Below are 26,413 nucleotides of genomic sequence, written 5' to 3'. Positions count from 1 at the left end.
TGGTGGTCGGGTTACAATGTGGAGGAAGGTGGTGGCAACATCTTTCTACACTTACAATTACCGTTAACCACGACTAGTTTTTATGGAAGGGGAAACCGAAGAACTCGGGGGAAAACCCCTTTAACCAGTGGGGAGAGAACTGGCAAACTCTACGCGGAAAGAGTGGTTCCAAAATTCACCCAGTGCCACAAGCTGGGATCGAACCCGGCTGCTCTTGCTGCGAGGCGAAAGTGCTAACCACTCCGCCACCCAGCTTGTCCTGATTTATCTTGTAAAAGGTAGATAGTTACCTAGTTCCTGGATTTAATATGAATATATTATTGAGAAAACTAACTCATTTTTCGGTTATTTTTTTAAACAAACCATGTATATAATGCAATAGCTATATATCATTAGTTACGTAAACATTGCGTTTAAAATAATGGTATATTTAGAAATACACTATCTTCGCGTAGGTTATCTTAGCTACCTTGTGGTTGCCTTTTTTTAAAATTACGAACCCGTGAAGGGTTTAGCCGATTCAGCTCGGAATGTATAGAAGGAATTATTGCAATGCACGGAGCTGCTATTAATAATGACTCTGCACGAGCGAAGGAAAACAACGCGTTTTTTGGTCGGCGGGAGGTCGAGAGAATTTCCAGCCGAGAACAGACGGCAAGTAATGACGGCGTACATCTCACGCCATGTCACTGTTATAAATCTATATACTCTGTTTAAGTTTCATAAACTTACCCGGGAAAGGCTAAACCATCCACCCACGCCACCGATGTTTAAAAAAAATATACAGGGTGTTTCGGGTTCGTCTGTCCCAAATTCCAGGTTGTTATTTGAGTCTAAAATGTCTAACGAACAAGAGTCGTAATGAATTGGTTGGAGGATATATGATCCTAAATATAAATAAAGAAATAGCCAAAGTTACCAATTTACCTTTAAACAGAAAATTAATCATTTTTATTTTAACACATTGTAGAGAAACGCCCTGTACGAATTAACTTCCAGATGGGGATCGTGCTGGAAAAATAGGAAGCTTAAGCTTAGTTCACACTAGCAGTATTTTTTACGGGTTTTGTCTTTACTTTGATTGAACTGCATTAAATACAAAACAGGTCGAAGAAACTACAAACAAACAGTGTGGTGGTGAGATCTATTTCCAGGCACCACTTACTAAACATTTTGTGGCAACATCTGTTGACTGACAGGGTCACAGGGAACTTCAAATGCTTTTAAGTTTTAAATAAAAAATGCTTTATTTAAACAATAATTATGTTAAATATTACGATTTATATATTAAATACATGCCAAATTGTAAAAATTTATAATTTTACTATAATAATTTTTAATTATAAATATGGTAAAATTAAATACTACTATAATTTTTAATTATAAATACGGTAAAATTAAATACTACTATAATTTTTAAATATAAATACGGTAAAATTAAATACTACTATAATTTTTAAATATAAATACGGTAAAATTAAATATTACTATAATTTTTTATTATAAATACGGTAAAATTAAATATTACTATAATAATTTTTAATTATAAATACGGCAAAATTAAATATTACTAAAAATTATAAAATTATATTACTTTGCAATATAACTCATATGACTTACAATGTTAGTAAATTATGGCATCTAGACAAATTGATTAAGCTCCGCTCACAAAATTAAAAAAGTTATTAATAAAAACATGTTTCTTCTTAGTTGCTTCGATTCATTATTTATCAAAGCGATTATGAGCGAATAAAAACTGTACTCATTTAAATAGTCTAATAAAAGGGTTCGTACAAGTATTAGAAAACCGACTTCCATGATATTTCAAGGTTTTTCCACTAATATTTGCCTGAATTTTCCAGATGCAAGGGCACCTAATTTTATAAGATAAATAAATATTTTTAATAAATAAAAACTTAAGTTTTATCTTATTATGACGCAAACAATAATCTAATGTAACTCTAAATGTCATTGCTAACTAACCAATCTTTTCATAAGATCACCAATTTCATAATTGAACTAAATTGGTGCCATTAGTAATAAAGTCAAATATCTAAAAATAAAAACTTGGTAATTTAAATTTGTAGTCTTTAGGGCAATCATTTGAACCCTCATACATTTCCATAATTTCCCAAATATTTCCGAAAAATTAGAATTTCAATGATATTTCTCCAACTTTTCTGATATTGCAAAGTCCGTATAAGAACCCCGAGTAAATACTTGTACAGAGTTGCCACAAAATTTTCAGATTCAAATTCCCTGACTATTCCCTGTTTTCCCCGACCATTTTAACAGATTTTCCCTGACTTATTAAGGCCAAAATGTTTCTTTTATATTTTACTTTTATCAGAAGTTAATAAATTTAGATGAACTTATATTTCAGTAAAAAAGGTTCTTGCAATGTTGAAAAAATTAGCCAAACATTCAAGGAAATAAATGATAATCATAGAATTGGTCATAGATCTAGAGTTAAATTACTTTCAAAAAGTGCCAAGATAAAATTGAATTCCCTGACATTTCCCTGACTTTTTAGGCCCATTTTTAAATTCCTTGACTTTCCCTATTTTCCCTGACGTGTGGCAACCCTGTTGTAAAACCCAATTATATCGCGTTATTCCAATGAAAACGCACGGACTGAATAACGAGGCAGTCACTTATTTCTGTCGAGTCTTAAAACGAAGATGCTGTTCCCAGCTGCTGCACTATTAAAATACGTGGTTAGGTATATACTCCAAGCGCCCGCAACTGGAGGTAGCGGAACTAAAAATACACCCCTAAAATAACAGGAAAAGGGGGAATGATAAATGGCTACGTACCCTTCGAAAAACAGTCGATGCAACTGGAATATCACCAAATGCATTTTCTCACATTCATTAAAATTAATGGAGCGTTTATTGAAAAACTAAAATTTAAATTAAATAAATTAATTATCTCCGTATTAAAGTGTTGGAAGTAGAGATGGTTAATGACTATTAACGAGATCAATAGGCGCTTAAATAAAACATCTTCAATGAAATCGCCAAGAAGTAATATTTCCGAGAGCCAGGACCCGCACGGTATTGTTTATATAGTGCTTGTGGAAATAATGGAAACTTTTCACCTGTAAATAGAACGTCGTGTTTTTACCAAGCCTTATTATGTCAAAAAAGCTACCTGCTTAAAAGGGAACACTTGTTTCTGCCGTAAAGGTGAACAATTTCCATTATTTTAACAAGCACTATATAAACAGTGGCTTGCAGGTCCTGACTCTCAGAAATATTACTTCTTGGCGATTTCTTGGAGGATGATTTATTGAAGGGCCTATTTGAGGATCGAAATCGCCAATTTCTAGTAAATGTAATTTTAAAAAAAAGATCCTGATTTTAGGGCCCTTGATTTAAACCACTCTGTACCACCAAGAATGTATTTATTTATACCTAGGGAGAATGGCTATGTCGAGACGGTTTTTAGCCTTTCTCTCAATCCACCCGTTGGTCCCCCCAGTACGCTCCTCCGCTTAAAATAAAACGAATAGTCCCGGTATTTCATTGGCTGCTTAAAATTTACGTCACCTAACGCGATGGTAATCTAACGCCGGTGACGTTTTGTCTTTCCACCCGCGCGAGAGGGGGAAAGGCGTTCAACGTGCATAAATATATTCTTGGTACCACTATTTCAAATCTCTATATTCCATACTTTTAAAACTAAATAATAAAATCAATGGTTTATCTGTTTAGTTTATCTAGACCTTTTCGCGTTAGATATGTTTCGAAGATCCCTTCGTCCCAAAATGGGTCCAGTCCAACTAGTCTTGTTAATTTTCCGGAAAAATAAAATGCGGAAATATTTCCAGAAATTGCCGGAAAATTGAAACAAAATAACTTTTTAAGGTTTTTAACTTTTGATCGATATAAAATGTCTAATATCAGTAAACATACTAAAAAACATGAATAGTGTTACATTGTTAATCAGTTTAAACTAGTCTAGAGGTTTAGTTTTACTTTTAGATTAGAAATAATGAGGCGAAAATGCCGCTTTATTTAAATTTGCAAACAATATATTAGATTAATCATGGAATTAAACCTTTTTTTATTGTTTTCTGAAAAGTTTCCAAGCGGGACATTTTCTGACTTACAACGCTACTATCTGAAGATGCCCGAATTTTTAAGATTAACTGGAAGAGTTTGAGGTAACAAAATACAACGAATAATAATAATGTAACTTGACAATATAAGCAGTGATGTAACAGGTATAGTTGTAAGCACACAAACGCTAAGAAAAATGCGAAGTAATAACCTTAACATACGCGATATTAAAACTGACGTATTTCAAATCTAAAATTCCTTTGCTGTTTAGGAATTTGGCCAAATGGAGTGAGCCCCACACATACACTAACCAAAAATGATAAATAACTGAAAAACGTGTTTTTTTTAAATAAAAAATTTCTATGGAACATTCCTCGTGTAGGGGACATTTACTAGTGTAAAATTGAATGACCTTGAACCATGTCTTCAAGGTCATTCAAAAGCTATCTCGAGAACCGTTGGGTTTACGTATTTGGTTTCAATTAGAACATTGTTGCTCACCATATTATTAGTTCAAATAACTTTGATTTGACCAAATTCGAAAAATCCGAAGCCGAGAAATTGAAGGTTAATAAATTCAGTGTTTGATAATAAAATAATCAAATTAGTTTTTATGTGACTAAATCAAAAAAACTTAATAGTTTACAACGTTTCAATAATGCCACCGTCGGCTACGATACATGCTTGAGCTCGTTTAGCGAGGGAGTTCATAGTGTTGTTTAACATTTCAATTGAAATGTCACGGAAGGCATTAATATTCTTTCTTCAAAACTTCAATTTCTAAGCTTCTGATTGGTCAAATTTCGTCAAATCAAAACGTTTTTCAGTTATTTATCATTTTACGTTTTTTAGTGGACACCCTGAAGAAGTACGACTTTTAAGAAGAACTATTTAAGTGACGCATGTATAATACCTGAAATAGCTATTAATTTCATTCTAAGTTCAAATATTTGATAAAAAGTATCGATTTAACTTCGATTCACAATCGGGTCGCTAAAGACCACCGGCAAGGACCACAAAAACATTTAAAATATTTGACCCGAATTTCACGAGACGTGATAACACATCCGATCAATCAAATCCTGGAGACTGGCGCGATAAATAACCGAAATTCAAACAATACCGCGGGTCCCTTTAAATAAAATAATTTTTAAAGAATAAGTTTTAAATTGCATTAGCGCTGCAAGCAAATCTTTAATCCATTTGTCAAGAATTGCAGAAAAAGGCACAAAAGGTTTAAAAATATACAAAATCAATTAAAATCAAAAGAATCCGATAATAATTAAGTTTATTGCAGAAAATCCAAAACATTGACAACACTGCAACTTAGTACGCGCAGGCACTTGTAATCACTATCGTGCTGGGAATGCACTTGTAATCACTATCGTGCTGGGAATGCACTTGGAATCACTATCGTGCTGGGAATGCACTTGGAATCACTATCGTGCTGGGAATGCACTTGGAATCACTATCGTGCTGGGAATGCACTTGGAATCACTATCGTGCTGGGAATGCACTTGGAATCACTATCGTGCTGGGAATGCACTTGGAATCACTATCGTGCTGGGAATGCACTTGGAATCACTATCGTGCTGGGAATGCACTTGGAATCACTATCGTGCTGGGAATGCACTTGGAATCACTATCGTGCTGGGAATGCACTTGGAATCACTATCGTGCTGGGAATGCACTTGGAATCACTATCGTGATGGGAATGCACTTGGAATCACTATCGTGCTGGGAATGCACTTGGAATCACTATCGTGCTGGGAATGCACTTGGAATCACTATCGTGCTGGGAATGCACTTGGAATCACTATCGTGCTGGGAATGCACTTGGAATCACTATCGTGCTGGGAATGCACTTGGAATCACTATCGTGCTGGGAATGCACTTGGAATCACTATCGTGCTGGGAATGCACTTGGAATCACTATCGTGCTGGGAATGCACTTGGAGAACAGGAATACAAATTTCTTCTACGGAGATGTTAGAGCCACTCACTTCCGGAAATTTAGCATTAGCTTCAAAAGCTTGGGTTGCCACAAAATTTTGAGATTCAAATTCCCTGACTATTCCCTGTTTTCCCTGACCATTTTAAGATATTTTCCCTGACTTTTTAAGGCCAAATTTTTATTTTATATTTGACTTTTATCAGAAGTTAATAAATTTTAATGAACTTATATTTCAGTAAAAAGGTTATTGCAATGTTGAAAAAATTAGCCAAACTTTTAAGGAAATAAATGATAACCATAGAATTTGTCATAGATCTGGTCTAAAAAATAACCTTAAAAAAGTGACAAGATAAAATTTAATTACCTGACTTTTCCCTGAATTTTTACCAATTCTTAAAATTCCCTGACATTTCCCTGATTTCCCTGACGTGTGGCAACCCTGTTGTAAAACCCAATAATATCGCGTTATTCCAAATTCTAAAAAATCCCTGACATTTCCCTGACTTTTTAGGTCCATTCTTAAATTCCCCGACTTTTTAGGTCCATTCTTAAATTCCCTGACTTTTCCCTGACCTTTTAGGTCCATTCTTAAATTCCCTGACTTTTTAGGTCCATTCTTAAATTCCTTGACTTTTCCCTGACTTTTTAGGTCCATTCTTAAATTCCCTGACTTTTTAAGTCCATTCTTAAATTCCTTGACTTTTCCCTGACTTTTTAGGTCCATTCTTAAATTCCCTGACTTTTTAGGTCCATTCTTAAATTCCCTGATTTTTTAGGTCCATTCTTAAATTCCCCGACTTTTCCCTGATTTCCCTGACGTGTGGCAACCCTGTTGAAGTAGTTTTAAAGAGTAATAAAAGTTACAGTTTCTACTTCTCTTCTATATTTTCTTTGCTCCAACTACATTATATTTAAGACGTAACAGCAATTTTGCCAATTTATTGTCCGTCCGTGTTCAAAGAATACACTCGTATTTTAACGAAGCCAATAAACCGAGAACTTTCGTCGCGAAAGTCACGTTTCAAATATTCGAGCTGTCTAATTAATTTCCAAGCACTCCAATTAAAACGCGCTTTCTCCTTCAGTTTTCTTTTGAAATAAACGTCAGCTTGTCAGCTGAATTCTTTTTTTACCGTTTCAATTATGGCAAACGACTTGCCGTGTATTTTTTCCAATGAAAGGCGCTAATTAAGTTTCTCGAGAGAATTTGCATTCAACTTCGCGAAATAGTAAAAACCGAATTCTCGAAGAATTACCAACGTTACTAAAAGTCACGTGTTTATAATTATGATTCACGTAAGTATGCTTATTAATTATTTTCCACCAGGGTTCATACAACATATGGAAAATTAATTTCCCTGATATTTCCAGGTTTTCTCCTGGAAATTTCTAGAGGTCGGGGACGGTTAATCATTATCCATGATTAAATTGATTTTTTTTCGGGGGAAAATTTAAACAAAGATATTTACCGGTTAATAATTCGGAAAATGATTAAAAAACATGTATTATTCGTAACATTTGAGCTTTTTATCGAAAAAAAACGTCGTTTTTCCGATTAATTTTACAAATTTATCAAAAAATTAATCGGATAATACAGAAATATAAATTACTTGATCAAAACGTTTTACGAATAATTTTGAGAGCTTTATCTTTTGAATAAAAGTTAACCATCCCCGACCTCTAGAAATTTCCCTGATATTTCCAGGTGCTAAAGCACCGTATGTTTTCGTTTAATCGAAAAAAATTATATATAATTATTGAGGCGCTTCCAGACTCAAACGAATTTCCCTGATATATCCAGGTTTTGGTTAAATATTTAAAATTTCCCTGATATCTCCCTGATTTTTTTGGAAAGAATCTGTTTCACTGATATTTCCAGGTTTTCCAGGTTTGTATGAACCCTGTCCACCTGTTACATTGTTACTGAAAACCAATTCTAAAATGACTACACGTTATTAGGCCTAATACCTGTTATTTGTGTCGACGTAATAATGAGCGTAATAGGATCATTGCTTGACAATTTGGTATTTAAGTTGCGTATTTTTCCCGCAAGAGGCGCCAGTGGCATATTTAGAAATTCGTCAAGGTGTCAGACTAGGTTAAAGCTCAAAGCGGTTGAGGAGGATTCCAGGGTTCATACAACTATTGGCAACACTATTTTCATATTTCCAGATTTTCCATATGATATCTAAGTTTTTCCTACTGATATTTTATCTAATTATGTCGCCTACACTTACCAATCTTTTCATAAGGAGGTATAGGGTTACTCATTTCATGATTGAAATTTAAACTAAATTGGTCAAATCATTAATAAGGTTAAGAAAACCTATTGATGTAAATATTTGTAGCAAACTTTCATAACCCTAAAAAATTTACCCGATTATTACAAAAAATTTTAATTTTCGTCGACAACTTAATTTCCTGATATTTCCAGGTCTGTATGAAAATTTTTACTCATTTCATAACTTCCATTTACACTAAATTGGTCAAATCATTAATAAGGTTAAGATAACTTATTGATGTAAATATTTGTAGCAAACTTTCAGAACCCTAAAAAATTTACCCGATTATTATAAAAAAAAATTAATTTTTCGTCGACAATCTAATTTCCTAATATTTCCAGGTCTGTATGAATATTTTTTTCACAGAGGGCTAACACGGAACCCCCTTATCAACGCGTTACGTCACTGACGAGCCAATCGTTTTCTGTATGACGTCGATTCTTCGTCTGTAATCATTTCGACTAACTGACATACTTATAGAAAATAATTATAAACTTACGGTCACACTTGTAAAAAAAAACTGCGAATTTATTTTAGAAGAGCCCCAACCTTCGTGATCTATTTGATTGAATGGATCAATTCCCAGTCGACTCCGAACCCCGCACCCGCGTATAAAAAAAAACTTTTAAGGTCGGATTTTCTTTACGGGCGGTTCAAAGTTGAATTTCACGCCCGACTAACCCCGACGGAAAAGGCCGACCGGAGAGAAGACGGACAAGCCTTCTTCGTCCATCCTCAACAGAGTCTCACCGGCGGCTCTCTCGTCGATGGACACATAGGAGTTGAGCCCGGTTGCAAGTAAAAATAAATTGGATCCACCTAAAATTGTTTCTCAATACCGTACTAACAGAGGCACCGCAATTAAATTAAATTATCAAGAAATTCCCTGGAGAAACAATCAAATAGGTTGATATTCGATGCTTAGGTTACGCGTATTCAATAACGTATTTATTTTTACAAATATAGAATGAATATATTGAGACGAATTTTGCGGTTGCTCCGAATCCTCCTCATGTTAAAAAAATAAGCTCCTTTCCCAAAAAAAACCAAACAAATCAGCATGGTATCTCTTTGCAGAGTGACCACAAGAAACCCTCCAATTTGTTAGGAAATTATAGGAGTATTTTTTAGATAAATATAGGTATATTTTTTAGATAAATATAGGTATATTTTTTAGATAAATATAGGTATATTTTTTAGATAAATATAGGTATATTTTTTAGATAAATATAGGTATATTTTTTAGATAAATATAGGTATATTTTTTAGATAAATATAGGTATATTTTTTAGATAAATATAGGTATAATTTTTAGATAAATATAGGTATATTTTTTAGATAAATATAGGTATATTTTTTAGATAAATATAGGTATATTTTTTAGATAAATATAGGTATAATTTTTAGGTAAATATAGGTATAATTTTTAGATAAATATAGGTATAATTTTTAGATAAATATAGGTATAATTTTTAGATAAATATAGGTATATTTTTTAGATAAATATAGGTATATTTTTTAGATAAATATAGGTATATTTTTTAGATAAATATAGGTATATTTTTTAGATAAATATAGGTATATTTTTTAGATAAATATAGGCATATTTTTTAGATAAATATAGGCATATTTTTTAGATAAATATATGTATATTTTTTAGATAAATATAGGTATAATTTTTAGATAAATATAGGTATATTTTTTAGGTAAATATATGTATAATTTTTAGATAAATATAGGTATAATTTTTAGGTAAATATATGTATAATTTTTAGATAAATATAGGTATATTTTTTAGGTAAATATATGTATAATTTTTAGATAAATATATGTATAATTTTTAGATAAATATAGGTATAATTTTTAGGTAAATATAGGTATAATTTTTAGGTAAATATAGGTATATTTTTTAGATAAATATAGGTATATTTTTTAGATAAATATAATTATATTTTTTAGATAAATATAGGTATAATTTTTAGATAAATATAGGTATATTTTTTAGATAAATATAGGCATATTTTTTAGATAAATATAGGCATATTTTTTAGATAAATATAGGTATATTTTTTAGATAAATATAGGTATATTTTTTAGATAAATATAGTATTATTTTTAAGATAAATATAGGTATATTTTTTAGATAAATATAGGTATACTTTTTAGATAAATATAGGTATTTTTTTTAGATAAATATAGGTATATTTTTTAGATAAATATAGGTATATTTTTAGATAAATATAGGTATATTTTTTAGATAAATATAGGTATATTTTTAGATAAATATAACTATATTTTTTAGATAAATATAGGTATAATTTTTAGATAAATATAGGTATATTTTTTAGATAAATATAGGCATATTTTTTAGATAAATATAGGCATATTTTTTAGATAAATATAGGCATATTTTTTAGATAAATATAGGCATATTTTTTAGATAAATATAGGCATATTTTTTAGATAAATATAGGTATATTTTTTAGATAAATATAGGTATATTTTTAGATAAATATAGGTATATTTTTTAGATAAATATAGGTATAATTTTTAGATAAATATAGGTATAATTTTTAGGTAAATATAGGAAATTACAGGAGTAATTTTTAGGTAAATATAGGTATAATGTTTAGGTAAATATAGTTATAATTTTTAGGTAAATATTGGAAATTCTAGGAACGATCAGGTGAATTTACAGGAAATTATAGGGGTAATTTTTATATAAATATAGGAAATTACAGGAACGTTCAAGTGAATTTATAGGAACGTATAGGAATAATTTATAGGAACGTATAGGAATAATTTAATGAAGACATAACAAATGATTTTAAAGTAACTTTTTTGAATAGTAATATTACATTTAATATTAAAACATCACAGACTTTGTGACTAGATAAATTTATTAAAGTAATATTACATTTCAAAACAGTAGCCATCCGTACAAGCCAATGAAATCAGAGCTTTAGTAAAAGGTAGCCGTTTTGAAGTGGTTTTAAACATGGATTTTTTTGGTGGTTAAACCAGGGTGGTCATAAATATATTGAAGTATAAAAGGCGATTAAAATCAATGAATTTAAAAAAAACCCAATAACTTGATTTAATTTATCAACAATTGTGCCAATAAAAATATTTGAAAACAAGTCCCCGCCAGATGGTATTACTGTTTCAAATTGAATTGAGATTTTAAGTACTTCCGTAACCGGGTCAACTCGTACGTTCTTAGTGAAGTTAATACGTTCTTGAAGGAATGGTTTGGCCCCTCAAGAAACTTCCAAAAGAGAGCTCATTGCAGTTTTACGCGTGATTATAAAAGACGTTAAGGAACTTCAGCCGTTTATTAAAATTAGCTGAGCTTAGAGAAAATATAGACAAAGAAAATACAGGAAAGGAATTGTAACTTGAGCTTCGTCAAATACGGGTTTTAGACTGGGTACTTCCGGTTAATATATCTTTCCGCAAAGGAGAAGTAAGTGAATGTACCGCGAAGTGAGAACTTTATTATTTCTATTCAAAATATTATCTTAGATATAAGTTTTGGTCTTAATGCTTTCGAGGAACATCTTGAGTTCTCTTAATTGTATTTCTTTAATGGCAGGCGGGGGCAGGTTTATCGGCTATCGGAAGAACAATTTGAGCTTCGACTGAAAAAAAAAGATGGTTGGAAAGAAGGGAGGGAGGGGGGGGGGTGTTTGGTGAAGAGTCCTACGGAGCAAGACAATCATGGACGTAGCTATAAGTCTGCCTCCCCCCTCGATCCTTCCCTTTCTTAACGGAAGCCATTTAGGAGTATTTTGGGACATCAGAAAGGCGTACCGGAGAAGCTTGATAGCTTTATTGCATCTGGAGAACGCCGATGCCAGAAATAAACATCAATCCGCTCGCTGCGATCCTGGCGGTGGTGCGGTGCCAGAGACCACTTTAGCACTGACAAAACGACCCTAGCGACGTCGATTGCCCTCGTAAGCCCCTACCCCTACACCCACACGCCACCTTCACGATTCCGTAATTAAAGAAACGATGGGAATTTTGTTGAGATTTCTGCTCAGCTCAAGCACCGCTCGTGAGCCCGCGAGCTTGATATCCGTTCGTTTGAGAGGATAATTTATCACTCATTTCTTTTAACGTTTGTTTGGCCGGTGAAAATATATGCTTCTCTTTTTTTAGCTCATTTGAGAGGCGAAAAAGCCACTCTTCTCATATCGAGCTCATTTGACAAAGGCGCTCTTCTCATATCGAGCTCATTTGACAAAGGCGCTCTTCTCATATCGAGCTCATTTGACAAAGGCGCTCTTCTCATATCGAGCTCATTTGAGAGGCGAAAAAGCCACTCTTCTCATATCGAGCTCATTTGACAAAGGCGCTCTTCTCATATCGAGCTCATTTGACAAAGGCGCTCTTCTCATATCGCGCTCATTTGACAGGCGACCAAGCCGCTCTTCTCTTATCACGCTCATTTGAGAGGCGACAAAGGCGCTCTTCTCATATCGCGCTCATTTGAGGGGCGACAAAGGCGCTCTTCTCATATCGCGCTCATTTGAGAGGCGAAATTGGAGCTGTTCTCATACCACGCTCATTTGAGAGGCGAAATTGGCGCTTTCCTCATTTCCATCGCGCTCTTTTTACAAATGATAATTTACCGCTCAACTCCGCTCAAAATGACCAAAGCCTCTCAAACGAGCTAAGCGGTGCCCATCACCGAATTAAAGACTCTCTTTGCCGACTTGGTGGCATAAGTCTACCGTCCAGTTCGAAAGTAGTCAGCTGCGAATCGAACCGTCCTTTGACCCTGCCGAACCGGAGTAGCTGTAATGACGACTCCTGATGGTTGATGACCACACTTATTCTCATATAAATTGCCGCTTTTTAGCCAATTCCACTCTACGTAAGTACTCACGCGCTAGTGAAGGGGAGCCGCCAATTCAAATTATAGGTTGCTTTTCCGGCAAACGCGATTGTCGGCTTGCCGATTAGCGGAGACAAATTCTGGACAAATTAAGCCGAACATTCTATAATCTTTACTGGCGGAGAAAATACACGTCATTGCCAAGACTACTCATTGCCGCTAGTTTCTCTCGAGAGGAAAATTACCAAAAACCTATTTAAGTTACTGAGAACCTACCAGTCTACCTTCCAGGTCCGGTAGTATGATTTATTACCTAAGCGGAATTTTTTAGCTAATCCAGGATTATTTTATTGTGGATTTGACTTATAAAACCTATGGGAGGGAAATTCTTCAATTTGTGGATTTTTATCTACTTTTTTTGTAAGAGATTTTGCAAAATGTCCGACAAATATTGTACAATTAATTACAGAAAAGTTCGATTTAAATCTTAATTAAGTTTGTGCACCTTTAAGCTAAATTTAACGGTATGATTCATCATAAAGTTCGAGCTGGCTAAAATTCTAAATTCGAAATTCGGACCGAATTTTTCGAACGATTCTTTGGATCAAAAGGGAAATCCTACAGCGCCATCTAGTATTCGTAGTAAGAACGTTTCTTTTCTTTCGAGAAAATAGCGTAATTATTTACGATAAAGTTCAATTTAATACTTAATTTAGTTCGTACAGTTTTAAATAAAAGCTGAATTTCACGATTTAATTAATAGAATTCATAATAGCAAAATAAGTTTGTAGATTCCTTATTGTCATATAATTAAAACATTTTGAATCAAGTACCCGACAGATGGAGTTCCTTTTTCAATGCATGGGGAATTTCTCAAACTACCAGACTGATTTAATCCGCGGCGCTCGCCTTCCCAAACCCTTATCTCCCTTTTTACGCGTGGAGCCATCTGGAGATGCGCTACATCATAATAATTCGCGAAAACACGACGTGGTACAATTAGGGTTTAAACTTACAATGTAAAATATCGTACGGGGACTCTTAATCGGATCGAGGTGGTCATTTTCCGTTTCTGAATTAAAAAAAATGAAGTTATACTTGGTTATATTTTTCTCCAATGAAACCTTAAAATAATTTTTTATTATTCTTCTACTATACTCAGTTGCAGGTTAAGAAAGGCCAAATATATAGTACATTTGGCGGAAAGATACTCGGATGAATTGCCGGTAAATCGGCGGCGGGAATTTTGAATTTCGCCGGTTTACGGTTGAATTTCTAAGTATATCCGCGCGCGTTATATTATATAATTTTGGAAAATACCGTCTATCACGTTATATTTCAAAGTTATAATTAATTAACATAGATAAGATTTAGAAACCGTTGTATTAATTTATATTTAGTATTTCAAATGAGGCATACCAAAAAAAAATAGTTTGGTGAGTCCAGGATAATTATTAGAACAGGTAATGCCGAGATCACCACCTTGACGTACAAAAACGCGCGATTTGATGATTGTTTGGGAACATAATACCAAAATTACGCTTTCAGGGTTCGTACAAAATTTCCGTAATTAAAATCCCTGACATTTCCAGGTAGTCCCTGACCATTTTTATAGAACAAATGAATGGTTTGAGGTAAAATCTTAAAAAAATATTTATTATGTATTTTTAATACATATTTCAAAAATTTATTTGCCTGATTTCTTTGGGGTCCTTTAAAAATTCCCCTACTTTTTGGGACCATTTTCAAATTCCTTGACTTTTCCCTGACCCTTGGGAATCATTTTCAAATTCCCTGACTTTTCCCTGACCTTACGGAATCATTTTCAAATTCCCTGACTTTTCCCTGACCTTACGGAATCATTTTCAAATTCCCTGACTTTCCCTGACCTTACGGAATCATTTTCAAATTCCCTGACTTTCCCTGATCTTTCGGAATCATTTTCAAATTCCCTGACTTTCAATGATCTTTCGGAATCATTTTAATTCCTTGACTTTCCCTGATCTTTCGGAATCATTTTCAAATTCCCTGACTTTCCCTGATCTTTCGGAATCATTTTCAAATTCCCTGACTTTTCCCTGACCTTTCGGAATCATTTTAAAACTCCCTGACCTTTCGGAATCATTTTCAAATTCCCTGATCTTTTGGAAACATTTTCAAATTCCCCGATCTTTCCAGGTTTTCCAGGTCGTGTACGAACCCTGGCTATACTGAAGTTTAAAAAGTCATATAATATTTTAAAGTTAAATTTGTATATTGAATAATAAAATCATTTTAGGACTATTAACTAGTATGATTAGAGTAACTAGTGGGAGTTTTGATTTCATTTTCCAATTCGGCACACGTATTATTTCGCTTGCGGTCGTCTTGTTTTCCCACTCAGTCACTCACTCTCTTTAATCCGCGCTACTTCTGGTAAGCCGCTTTTCGGCCACTATAGTACCAGCGGGAAAGAGAAAACACGGCAAACTCAAGCGCCATCTAGAGGGAAGTGGCACTGTTTTCTTTTCTCGTAATTCACGTTGACTGAATGGAGAGAAAATGAAGACGGCCATAATCGTAGCCTCATCCCAACCTCATTCGATATACTACGGCTAAACTGTCAGTTGTCACGAAGTGCGTACTTCTGAAAGATGTTTCTCTATCAAATATATCAAGTTTCCAGAGGACAATGAAATACCACATGTCCTAGAATAGTTCGTAGAGCTACATAAACAACATGGGCTAGCTCGTTAATGCCCGAATCTCAATTTGATGTAGTATCAATAATTATTTCTACTTGGTAGGGATGCACCGATATAGCTGACAATTTTTCTAATATCTGTATCGGCCGATATTGGCTAAAAACATCAACACTAGAATAAATACATATTAGGTCCAGATATAAAAGTTTTTTAATGGTAGATTCATTTTATTTAAACTTGTTTTAGAGTTACGATATAGTCTCGAGCGTGGCATGCAAGGCTTGCCACCACCGTCCTACGCAGTGTAACCCGGCCACATGAATTAAAGGCTTCAAAAGTCGCTTGATGACTTAGGCCTAAGGTGGTGCCTTGGGTATTAGCCTAGCTGATTATTATTATGATTATTATTAGGGTTCGAAATAAAAAACTTGTACCCAAAAAAAACCCGAGGTGGGTACGACCCACTATAAAACCCACATTTAAAAAAGTGGGTTGTTTTTTTATAAGAAAGACTCAGTTCACACTTATTGTAGTTTTAACACATATTTATTCAAAAAGTTTAAATATATGGTTCTTGATTTTACTAGAAATGTCGAAATACGTCGATTTTGGTAATGTTAACTTGTTAGCCTAAATTGGTAAATTTAAAAAAAACCGATGGGAGTATAAAATAGGTGACACTAGGACCGCTGTTAATTGACTTTGGGTGTTTCTACTAGCTAAATGGAAGGGGTAGGTACATTGGTTCGAATTTCAATCGTCCGAACGGTGGAACCGCCGAAATAACAAATGTTTCAATTGTTCGAATTGGACAACTTCTTTGTTTCATTCGTCCGAATCGGTAGCATCACTTGTCCGAATTCTGTCGCTAAATTAGTATTTCTTATTGCTGTTTTTTTGGTCCGGATTTTTTTTTGTGCAAGAATAAAAATTAAAAACTACATTGTAAATATCGTTGTTTGTTAGTAAGTGGGAATTGCAAATGTTGTGGATATATTTTAGGTTAGGTTAGGTTAGGTTCACGTTAATGTTATTATTTTCTTATATTAACAATATTAAAAAAAAACAACCAATTCCTAATGTTCGAAAAAACAGACAAACGATTATTCGAACAAATGAAATTCGCCAGTAAAGTTAACATAAATTGAACGGCTAAATCACCAACAAAAGTTGTGATAAATTTTTCGGGCAAATGAAATACGTTTTCGGACATACGATCCTGTTTTCCAGCATTCGGACAAATGATCATTCGGACATTTGTACCAGCGTTCGGACGAATGAGATTCGAACAAATGTACCCAAATCAAATGGAAGATGATTACCAATACTACCCCCCAATTTTCAGAACCCTGTCCACTGCAGCGGGAGAGGCGAAGTTCTTCAACGGTAAGAAGAGATAAATATAGAGATTCCAATTTCGCGAAACAATTCCATTTTGAGTTGGAGAAAATTGGCAATTCTAAGAAAGTGAGAGGCCACAGGGACGATTTCTCAATTCTAGACCAACGGCAACAGGCGCTCGAAGGGGCTTTCCAACATGGAGGGTGGCAATTTCAAATAGCTACGACATAACTGTGGCGTACAGACCCATTATTTTACCAGCGACTACTACGAATTTATATATACCCTTCTAAACGATACCGTAAGTAACATAATACCGCCTAAGTACGATGCTTATCCGTATTTTTTACCACATTTTTACGCCATTTATAAAAAGACATATATTAAAATGGGGTAACGCCATTAAATGTTCGATTTTTAAATAAGTGAAGTCTTACTAGATGACGCCACCAGTTTGAAACTTTGAATTTTTAATTTATATAAAAACCAAAATTTTTTGGTAGTTTTCACACAAAACATCTCTTTTAGAAGTTGGTTTTTCTGAGAAATGATCAATAATTTATTTATTTCCCGCTATAAAGATGAAATTAGCGCCATCTAGAATAACTAAAAGTATCAAAACTGAACCTTGAAAGGCTTCCGTCCAATTTTTTGTTTCCCTGTACGCTAGGAAGTTGCTGCGTTTGTAGCTCCTAGCTGTAAGTAATTTACGAATCGATCTATAAGCAGAATAATTAATTCACGAAAACTATAATCCGGATTACGTTTATTAGTTTCTGTTGGGTTTCTTTTTTTCCTATAGGTCAGACAAATTCAAATTAGTTTTAAATTTCAACATGAATGTTTGTAATAATCACTTTATATTCCGATTCAATAATTCTTCAGTATTTCGCTGCCGTAAGCGGTTATTTTAAGGCGTTTAGATTAAGCCAAGCCTTGATCTCAAATGGTAAACAAAAGATTGGAGGCGATTAAATTCCTGAAAATATAGTTCACGAAGACGCTACCGAGTGGCGCTATTTCAATATTTTGTGTTAAAAACCATTAATACGAAGTTATTTATTTTGTTAACAACAAAACCTACACATTTAAAAAAATTCAACATTTTTGAAGTTATCGTTTCAAGATCAAAACATTAAAACACGCAAAGAAGATTTCGAGTTTACCAGTATAAATGGTCAATACGGTGTCGCACTTATTTATTACGTTACTTTCGCTACAAGCGTATAGTATATACGAAACAGTAGAGAAATCCCAGCATCCCCCAACGATATTCGCCAAACCTGTCGAAATGTTAGATCTCTCCCATTTATCCCAAGAGAGACCAGATTCTCTCCAATCCGCGCCGGACTCAACCGACGGTCGATGGACGGCGAAGGATCCCTTAAACTTTACCCCCGCCTTAACCCGGACTAGAGTAGCCAGTGGAGGTCGTTGGAAAGCGGACTGGCACGGCGCCATTCGTCAAAAAGGTAGATCGAAAGAGGCCCTCTTGAAAAAGAAAGAAAACGGCCTGTAGACGAGCGCTTCTAATAATTCTCAAGGACTCGCGTGTCGCCCTACGGCTAATGGCAATCTTTTAAAATTACACTGGCTGATTACGAAGATTGGCGACCTCGGGGGAATTTTCCCTCGTAATTGGTCCTACCATCACCCGATACTTACGGTCACTTCGCTGGTGCCTGGCCGATTACAGCCACTTCGCTATTAGGTGACCGGATCCACAATGTACGGAATTAATTCTACAATATTTTTAATTTGTTTCCCAAAAGGACTTCTTACTACAAGACCGTGCATTTTCCATTGACAGGGTTCGTACGAAATATTCGGATTTAACAGGGTTGCCACAGTTTTTTCTCATTCAAATTCCCTGACATTTCCAGGTTTTCCCAGACTATCTCCGGAGATTTTCCCTGACTTATTTTGTGGCTAAATTTTGTATTTGTTTACCCTAAATTTTAGTAAAGGTTTCCTATTTGCAACCGAAATTAAATTCCCTGACATTTCCCTGATTTTTAGACTAATTTTGGAAATTCCCGTACTTTTCCCTGATTCTTAGACCCATATTGAAATTCCCTGACTTTTCCAGGAATTCCAGGTTTTCCAGGTACCGTGGCAATCCTGTTTAAAATCCCTGACTTATCCAGGTTATTCCTGACAATTGTTTGGTAATATCCCTGACCGTTTTGGTAATATCCCTGACCGTTTTGGTAATATCCCTGACCGTTTTGGTAATATCCCTGACCGTTTTGGTAATATCCCTGACCGTTTTGGTAATATCCCTGACCGTTTTGGTAATATCCCTGACCGTTTTGGTAATATCCCTGACCGTTTTGGTAATATTACTGGTAATTTTTCATAGGTAAAAATACAAAGTGAAACATTTTTTTTGAAATATCACAAACTTAATTATATTTTATAAAAACACACTGAGAGCGTATCCCTCCTCTCTCGGGAAAAGGTGCCAGACATGAGCGCCCAAGAGAACATACGATGCAAAGTTTGTTGACTAATAAAATCCCTGACAGGCTGACTTATCCCTGACTTTTTACGATATTCTTTAAATCCCTGACTTTTTATGATATTCTTTAAACCCCCGACTTTTTACGATATTCTTTAAATCCCCGACTTTTTACGATATTCTTTAAATCCCTGGCTTTTTACGATATTCTTTAAATCCCTGGCTTTTTACGATATTCTTTAAATCCCTGACTTTTTACGATATTCTTTAAATCCCTGACTTTTTACGATATTCTTTAAATCCCTGGCTTTTTACGATATTCTTTAAATCCCTGACTTTTTACGATATTCTTTAAATCCCTGGCTTTTTACGATATTCTTTAAATCCCTGGCTTTTTACGATATTCTTTAAATCCCTGACTTTTTACGATATTCTTTAAATCCCTGACTTTTTACGATATTCTTTAAATCCCTGACTTTTTACGATATTCTTTAAATCCCTGACTTTTTACGATATTCTTTAAATCCCTGACTTTTTACGATATTCTTTAAATCCCTGACTTTTTACGATATTCTTTAAATCCCTGACTTTTTACGATATTCTTTAAATCCCTGACTTTTTACGATATTCTTTAAATCCCTGGCTTTTTACGATATTCTTTAAATCCCTGACTTTTTACGATATTCTTTAAATCCCTGACTTTTTACGATATTCTTTAAATCCCTGACTTTTTACGATATTCTTTAAATCCCTGGCTTTTTACGATATTCTTTAAATCCCTGACTTTTTACGATATTCTTTAAATCCCTGGCTTTTTACGATATTCTTTAAATCCCTGGCTTTTTACGATATTCTTTAAATCCCTGACGTTTTACGATATTCTTTAAATCCCTGACGTTTTACGATATTCTTTAAATCCCTGGCTTTTTACGATATTCTTTAAATCCCTGACTTTTTACGATATTCTTTAAATCCCTGACTTTTTACGATATTCTTTAAATCCCTGGCTTTTTACGATATTCTTTAAATCCCTGACTTTTTACGATATTCTTTAAATCCCTGGCTTTTTACGATATTCTTTAAATCCCTGACTTTTTACGTTATTCTTTAAATCCCTGACTTTTTCTTCCAATTGGAGAAACCCTGACTTATCCCCGACTTTTCCCCCCAATTTGAGAATCCACGACTTATCCAGGTTATCAAGGATATCCAGGTTCCGTACGAACCCTGATTGATTGTTTTTACAAAATCAGCCCCCTACATTTCCCTACACCCCTAAAGGGACCCGAATTGTCACGAACGTATTTAGGTTACTGAGAACGAATGTGTCAAGCCGTTTGCTGAAGCAAAACGTATTTAAATAGACCTGTTGCTGAGTCACAAAGCAAACTTTAGAGATTCAAGTGACTAACAATTTTAAAAATAGTGACTGAAAAGTGACTAAAAAAGAAAAACCAAGGTTTACAACTTTAAAAAATGCTTTGGTTCTTGAAAACACACAAGCAGACGAAGTTAAATGCTATAGCTCCTTCCAACGTATCTGGCGGGATTTTTAAACAATATATTATTTTCGCTAAATCACACGGAGTTCATTTCAGTATGTTTTTTTTTAACAGTTTTGAAGAGATTTTTTAAAGACAAATAATATTTCAAACGTAAAAATTCCAAAATAGTGACTAATTTAGTGGCAGAATTAAAAAAATATTTTAAGCGAGAAAAGTGTCTGTTGCAATTTAAATTGCATTAGAAATATTTTCTTGACATGATAATTGATAATCTACCAACTATATTGCTTTTTATGACTGATTAAATTAATTAAACCGTTCAATTTAACTTGCACGGACTACATTAAGAATTAAATCGAACTAAGACAAACAAATCCGGTACTAAACGTCATTGCACAATTTCGAAATAGAAGGGTTTCAGTTTGCAATTTGAGCCTGGAAAGAACTCTTAGGTTCTCAGTGTCCTAAATACGTTCGCGGTATTATTTAGCCCATGGTTTAACGCGTGTAGAAACTCCGTTAGAAATCAAAAATTCCAGCGCTCCGGTTCGGTCGCCTCCGTAACATGCCCTCAAGAATCGTTGACGCCTTTTCTAATGGGGGTACATAAATAATGAGTGCCTGCTATTATGGCAAGGCCGCGGATGAGAAAAGCGTTTAAAACACCAAAATATATAATTAAAAATGGGAATCATCAATAGCTCTTCAGGTATTTATTTTTTTCAGAAAACCAATTTTCGATTACCTCGTATTTTGAGATTTTTACGCAATAATTGTATAAATTATTTCAAATTTAAATTCACTGAAAATTCACCGTACGAACAAAAAAATGGCTCGCATTTCTTCGCCAGTTTTTCATGACGATAGCTCGAATTTCAAGGTGAGGGGAAATTGGTAAATCGAAAATATTCGATGTAAAAAATATTTTCTAATTAGCTCAGTGAAGCGTATTTTTCCTGGCACGAAAATTGATTAGTTTTTTCTTTCAATCTTTATGTGAAAATATTCCATAAATTTTATCGAATGCTAGCAGGCTCGAAACCTTTTTTTTGTCCTGAAGCGATAGCTAACGCTCAAATTTTCTCCAGAAAGGGTTAAATGCATCAATAGGGGAGTATTCTCGTGACGTCATTGCCTCCTCACGGTCTGCCTTAGAAACGTGGCTGACATCTTGTCTAAAGGACTTGTGAATATCACCTATTTATACACCTTTGTTTGCTGTATAGTTTTGCAGGTGTAATTCTGTTACATCCTTAAAATATAAAATCTTAAATACAACGTTTACGATTGATTGGTTTGATTTAATTAATAGCAGTGTTTCCATAAAATTTTGTAATTCAAATTCCCTGACTATTCCCTGTTTTCCCTGACCATTTTAAGAGATTTTCCCTGACTTTTTAAGGCAAAAATTTTAATTTTATATTTTACTTTTATAATAAATTTAAATGGACTGATATTTCAGTAAAAAGGTTATGCCAATGTTGAAAAAAATAAGCTAAACTTTCAAGGAAATAAATGATAATCATAGAATTTGTCATAGATCTAGAGTAAAATTAACTTAAAAAAAAGTCAAGATAAAATATAATTCCCAGACTTAAAATTACCTGACTTTTTAGGCCCATTTTTAAATTCCCTGACTTTTCCCTGTGGCAACCCTAGATACATACTAGCGGGCCCCAATAAATGTATCATAATAAATTCAACTATATCCAAGTTATAGACGTGTCTGGGATTCAAGAGGGCAAAAACGGGCCGTCTGCTGAAACGCAACACCGTTCTTTTTTGCGTTTTTTTTTAATCGAAACGGTAATATCGTTAACAGCTGTAAGGTGGCGTTGCTTACGTCATTTTAAAACACGACCGCTTCTGGTGAAACCTTAGCAATGGCGTAGTCGCGGTTACGTCTATCAGGGTTGCCACATTTTTTTCAAAATCAAATTTCCTGACCATCTTCGGAGATTTTCCCCGACTTATTTTGTGCCAAGATTTTGTAATTTTTAAACTATATTTTAGTAAAAGTTTCCTTGTTGCAACCGAAATAAAATTCCCTGATTTTAAGATTATTTTTTAAAATTCCCTGATTTTAAGATTATTTTTTAAAATTCTCTGACTTTTATACCCATATGAAAATTTTCTGACTTTTCCAGGTTTTCCAGGTACCGTGGCAACCCTGCCTATTTCCCCCGATAGAGGGATGGGACTAAGCGTTTGCTCGCTTGCAATGGCATTGAAACATCAGTATTTATCAGTACAAAGTACGCTATACTTTGACCAGGGGTAAAATATTTAGTCCAGCGTCCAGTCACAAGATGTCGGGGTACACGAAAGATAGTAAAAAGTTTGGAAACGAAATTATCCTATTCGCGAAGAAAAAGCTAATTTTCTCAGAGGATGAAAGAAGTGCGGAGGAGGACAGCCTGGAGGGGGTCTTATCGGATCGTCAGCTCTTTTCCGGTGTCTGATTTCATTTCACCCACACATTAAATAGGAAAAAAAACCCCACCATTTACAGCCCCTTCTAGCGACGCTCCGGAACCTAAGAAAGAAGAAGGCTTAAGGACGCAAAAAAAAGTGTATTAAGCCTAACTGAGATTTTTTGCGTCGTGTCGAAAAGCTCGCGGGGTTTTTGGCCTAGTGATAAACAGCCTTCAAAGCAACTACTTCGGATAGCCCTTGGACGTCAGTTTACTCTAGTTCTGTCATTTGCGAATGGTAATATAGTCGGGGTAAAGAAATAAGTGGATATTTGTAGATCGTGGGTTTCGGAAAAATCCTTTCATGTAACTCCTACAGGCGTCTGCTAGAGTGTTTTCCATGTGTAGATACAGGGTTGCCACCGGTTTTCAGGGTTGGCAAAATCCTTGTTTTTTTCAAAAAGAACAAAAACAATGTTTTTTATTGTTTTAAACAAGATTCATTGTTTTTAACTGTTTTTAAATCAAACAATAAAAAACATAATAAACAATAAAAAACTGTTTAAAACACGTTTTAAACTATTCATTATACTTATGAATCAGACTCACGAGTAAACTCATTTACAGAAATACTACATATCATTAAACGTATTATCATAAGTGGCATAATTACCCTAAGTGTGTCAATAAGATTAATTTTTCAATGATACCTTGTTTAACGAAAGTGACGTCATTATTTCCAGTGACGAAATTTACGTAATGTGTATGCGAAGCGGCGTCTGCGGCGCGATCATTAAAAATACCATATAGGGTACTTGAACGGAATTCGCGAGTCCTACGTTTCTTTGGTCTGCTTAGAACAAGCTCAAATTGAAGATTTTCTGTGAGAAAGGCTCCTATTGGCACACTTAGGGTAATTATGCCATTTATGGTATTATAAATAAACTCACAGGGAGAAGAACCAAAGAGTACACTCTTATTTAAACGAGCCAAGAATTTCGCTAAGCGTTGTTGACCAACCATTGACGGCCTTAATTTTTTCGATGCCCCATGCAAATACTACCTAACCTGTAGTAGGGTTTTTAATATAGCTATCATCCTGCAATTTTCGGTCGCATAGTACTAAGAAAAGGGAAAATAGCTAGTTATCCACACATTGTTTTTAGTTTAAGTTTATTGAAACGTGCACGTTTGCAGTCATAAATCATCACAAATAAACAATGTTTTAAAAAATAAGAACTTCGATACCTCTATAATCTTAAAACTTCCATCACGTCATAAAATTTCTAAAAAATCGAGAAAGGGGACCGAAATCCCTTGATTTTTATCTAGGAGTGCCGCCTAGTCGGTTTTAACCCGATCTGTCCAGACCGGCCGTGTTTCTTGTTACTTAAAACGCGGCACAACCCGACTAAACAGCAACCCTTCTTTTATCTCGTGCATAGGTAGTGTCCCAAATAGATATATATTGGCAGCTATATACATTCTATTTAAACAAAAAGACAAAATTCAATGCGTTCGTAGGATTTTTGCACTGGTAGGAAATTTATGAAATCATATCGAGCCCTTTCAGTCGCTCTTTTCAGATAATCTTAAAATCAAACTACCCGTTATCAATAAAATTTACCTTTCTTAGAGCCTTGAAATGGTGTTTTCTACCTTTTCCCTCATATTGAATAACCAAAATCTTACAAAAAAACAATGAACATTTACCTTATAAAAAACATGTTTAAAACAGATAGTTTAAAACGTTTAAAACAAATTGGTGTTTGTTTAAAATATTTGTTTTAAACATGTTTTAAACACTTGTTTTAATCATTTTGTTTAAAACTTGCCAACCCTGCCGGTTTTCCATTTACAAATTCGGTATATTCCCATTCGATCGAAATCCCATTCGACCGAATTCAATATGTTTCCGAAATATAACCCAAAAGGCGGATTCGGTTCATTGGGACCTTTTGTTTTGTTTTTTACTTTTGCCCCGAGATATAGCAGGGTACGCAAAAAACGTTATACCTAAACAAAATTGCTACAGGTAAGGTTAGGTTAGGTTAGGTTAGTTTCTCACTTCCCTAGGGTGGCGCGCTTTTATAAACCCTCCTTTGTGAGCTATTTACTTCATTTTAGCTAACTGGCTCCAATAAGACTATCAACACTTATTTATATAAGAAGTAAACCTATTTAAAAAACGTCTCATAAAAACGAAATTTGATGTACTATAAAAAATAACATAAACGTGCAAAATTGGGCTGTAAACCGCACAATTGGGGTATTTTCGATCGATTGGGACTCAATGTTAAATCGTTTTCGAACGAATGGGATTTCGGTCGAATGGGACCAAAGCACAAATTCCATGATTTTTCCAGGTTTTCCCTGCCCGTCTAAAATCATCTTATCCCTGACCACGGCCAACTTTGATCACGCGCTGTTCGCGCTACAGCGGCCAACACATTCGTCGAAATTCCGCGAGTAAGGATTTTCCCCCTATAAACTGTACTATAACGTGTAGGAGTTCAGCGCCACGCTCGGTTTTTATATTGGCTTCAATGTAAAAACTATTCCAAAAATAATAATCCGCTAGGGGCGCTCACGTCATACACATCTTTTGCTCATAGGTTAACACAGAAACGTCAACGAATGAGATGGCCGCTGCAGCGCGAGAGATCAAAGTTGGTCGAGCCCTGACCAATTGACAAGATAAATACTTTTTGCATGGCTACCAGATTACTCCATTAAAAATCTTAGAAAATTCGTGACTCTTCCCTGACCTTTTTACTGTGTTCCTAAAATTCCCTGAACTTTTTACTTGGTTTTTAAAATTTGCATATCGATTTAGGTCTTCCACTAAATTTAAACTTAAATAAA

At 34.4% G+C, this 26,413-nt stretch overlaps 1 protein-coding gene across 2 annotated transcripts in view; it reads right to left on the bottom strand.

Annotated features, from left to right (window-relative positions):
* The window catches only part of LOC149922514 (colorectal mutant cancer protein), a 97,503-nt gene that overhangs the window by 63,562 nt on the left and 7,528 nt on the right, over positions 1-26,413 (bottom strand). The gene's annotated exons all lie outside the window — the stretch shown is intronic.

Source organism: Leiobunum rupestre, chromosome 11 (assembly GCF_980474605.1).
Source record: "Leiobunum rupestre chromosome 11, qqLeiRupe1.1.hap1, whole genome shotgun sequence".
NCBI lineage: Eukaryota > Metazoa > Arthropoda > Arachnida > Opiliones > Sclerosomatidae > Leiobunum > Leiobunum rupestre.
Note: the sequence above shows the minus strand (reverse complement) of the source record. Positions and strands in the feature narration are given on the sequence as shown.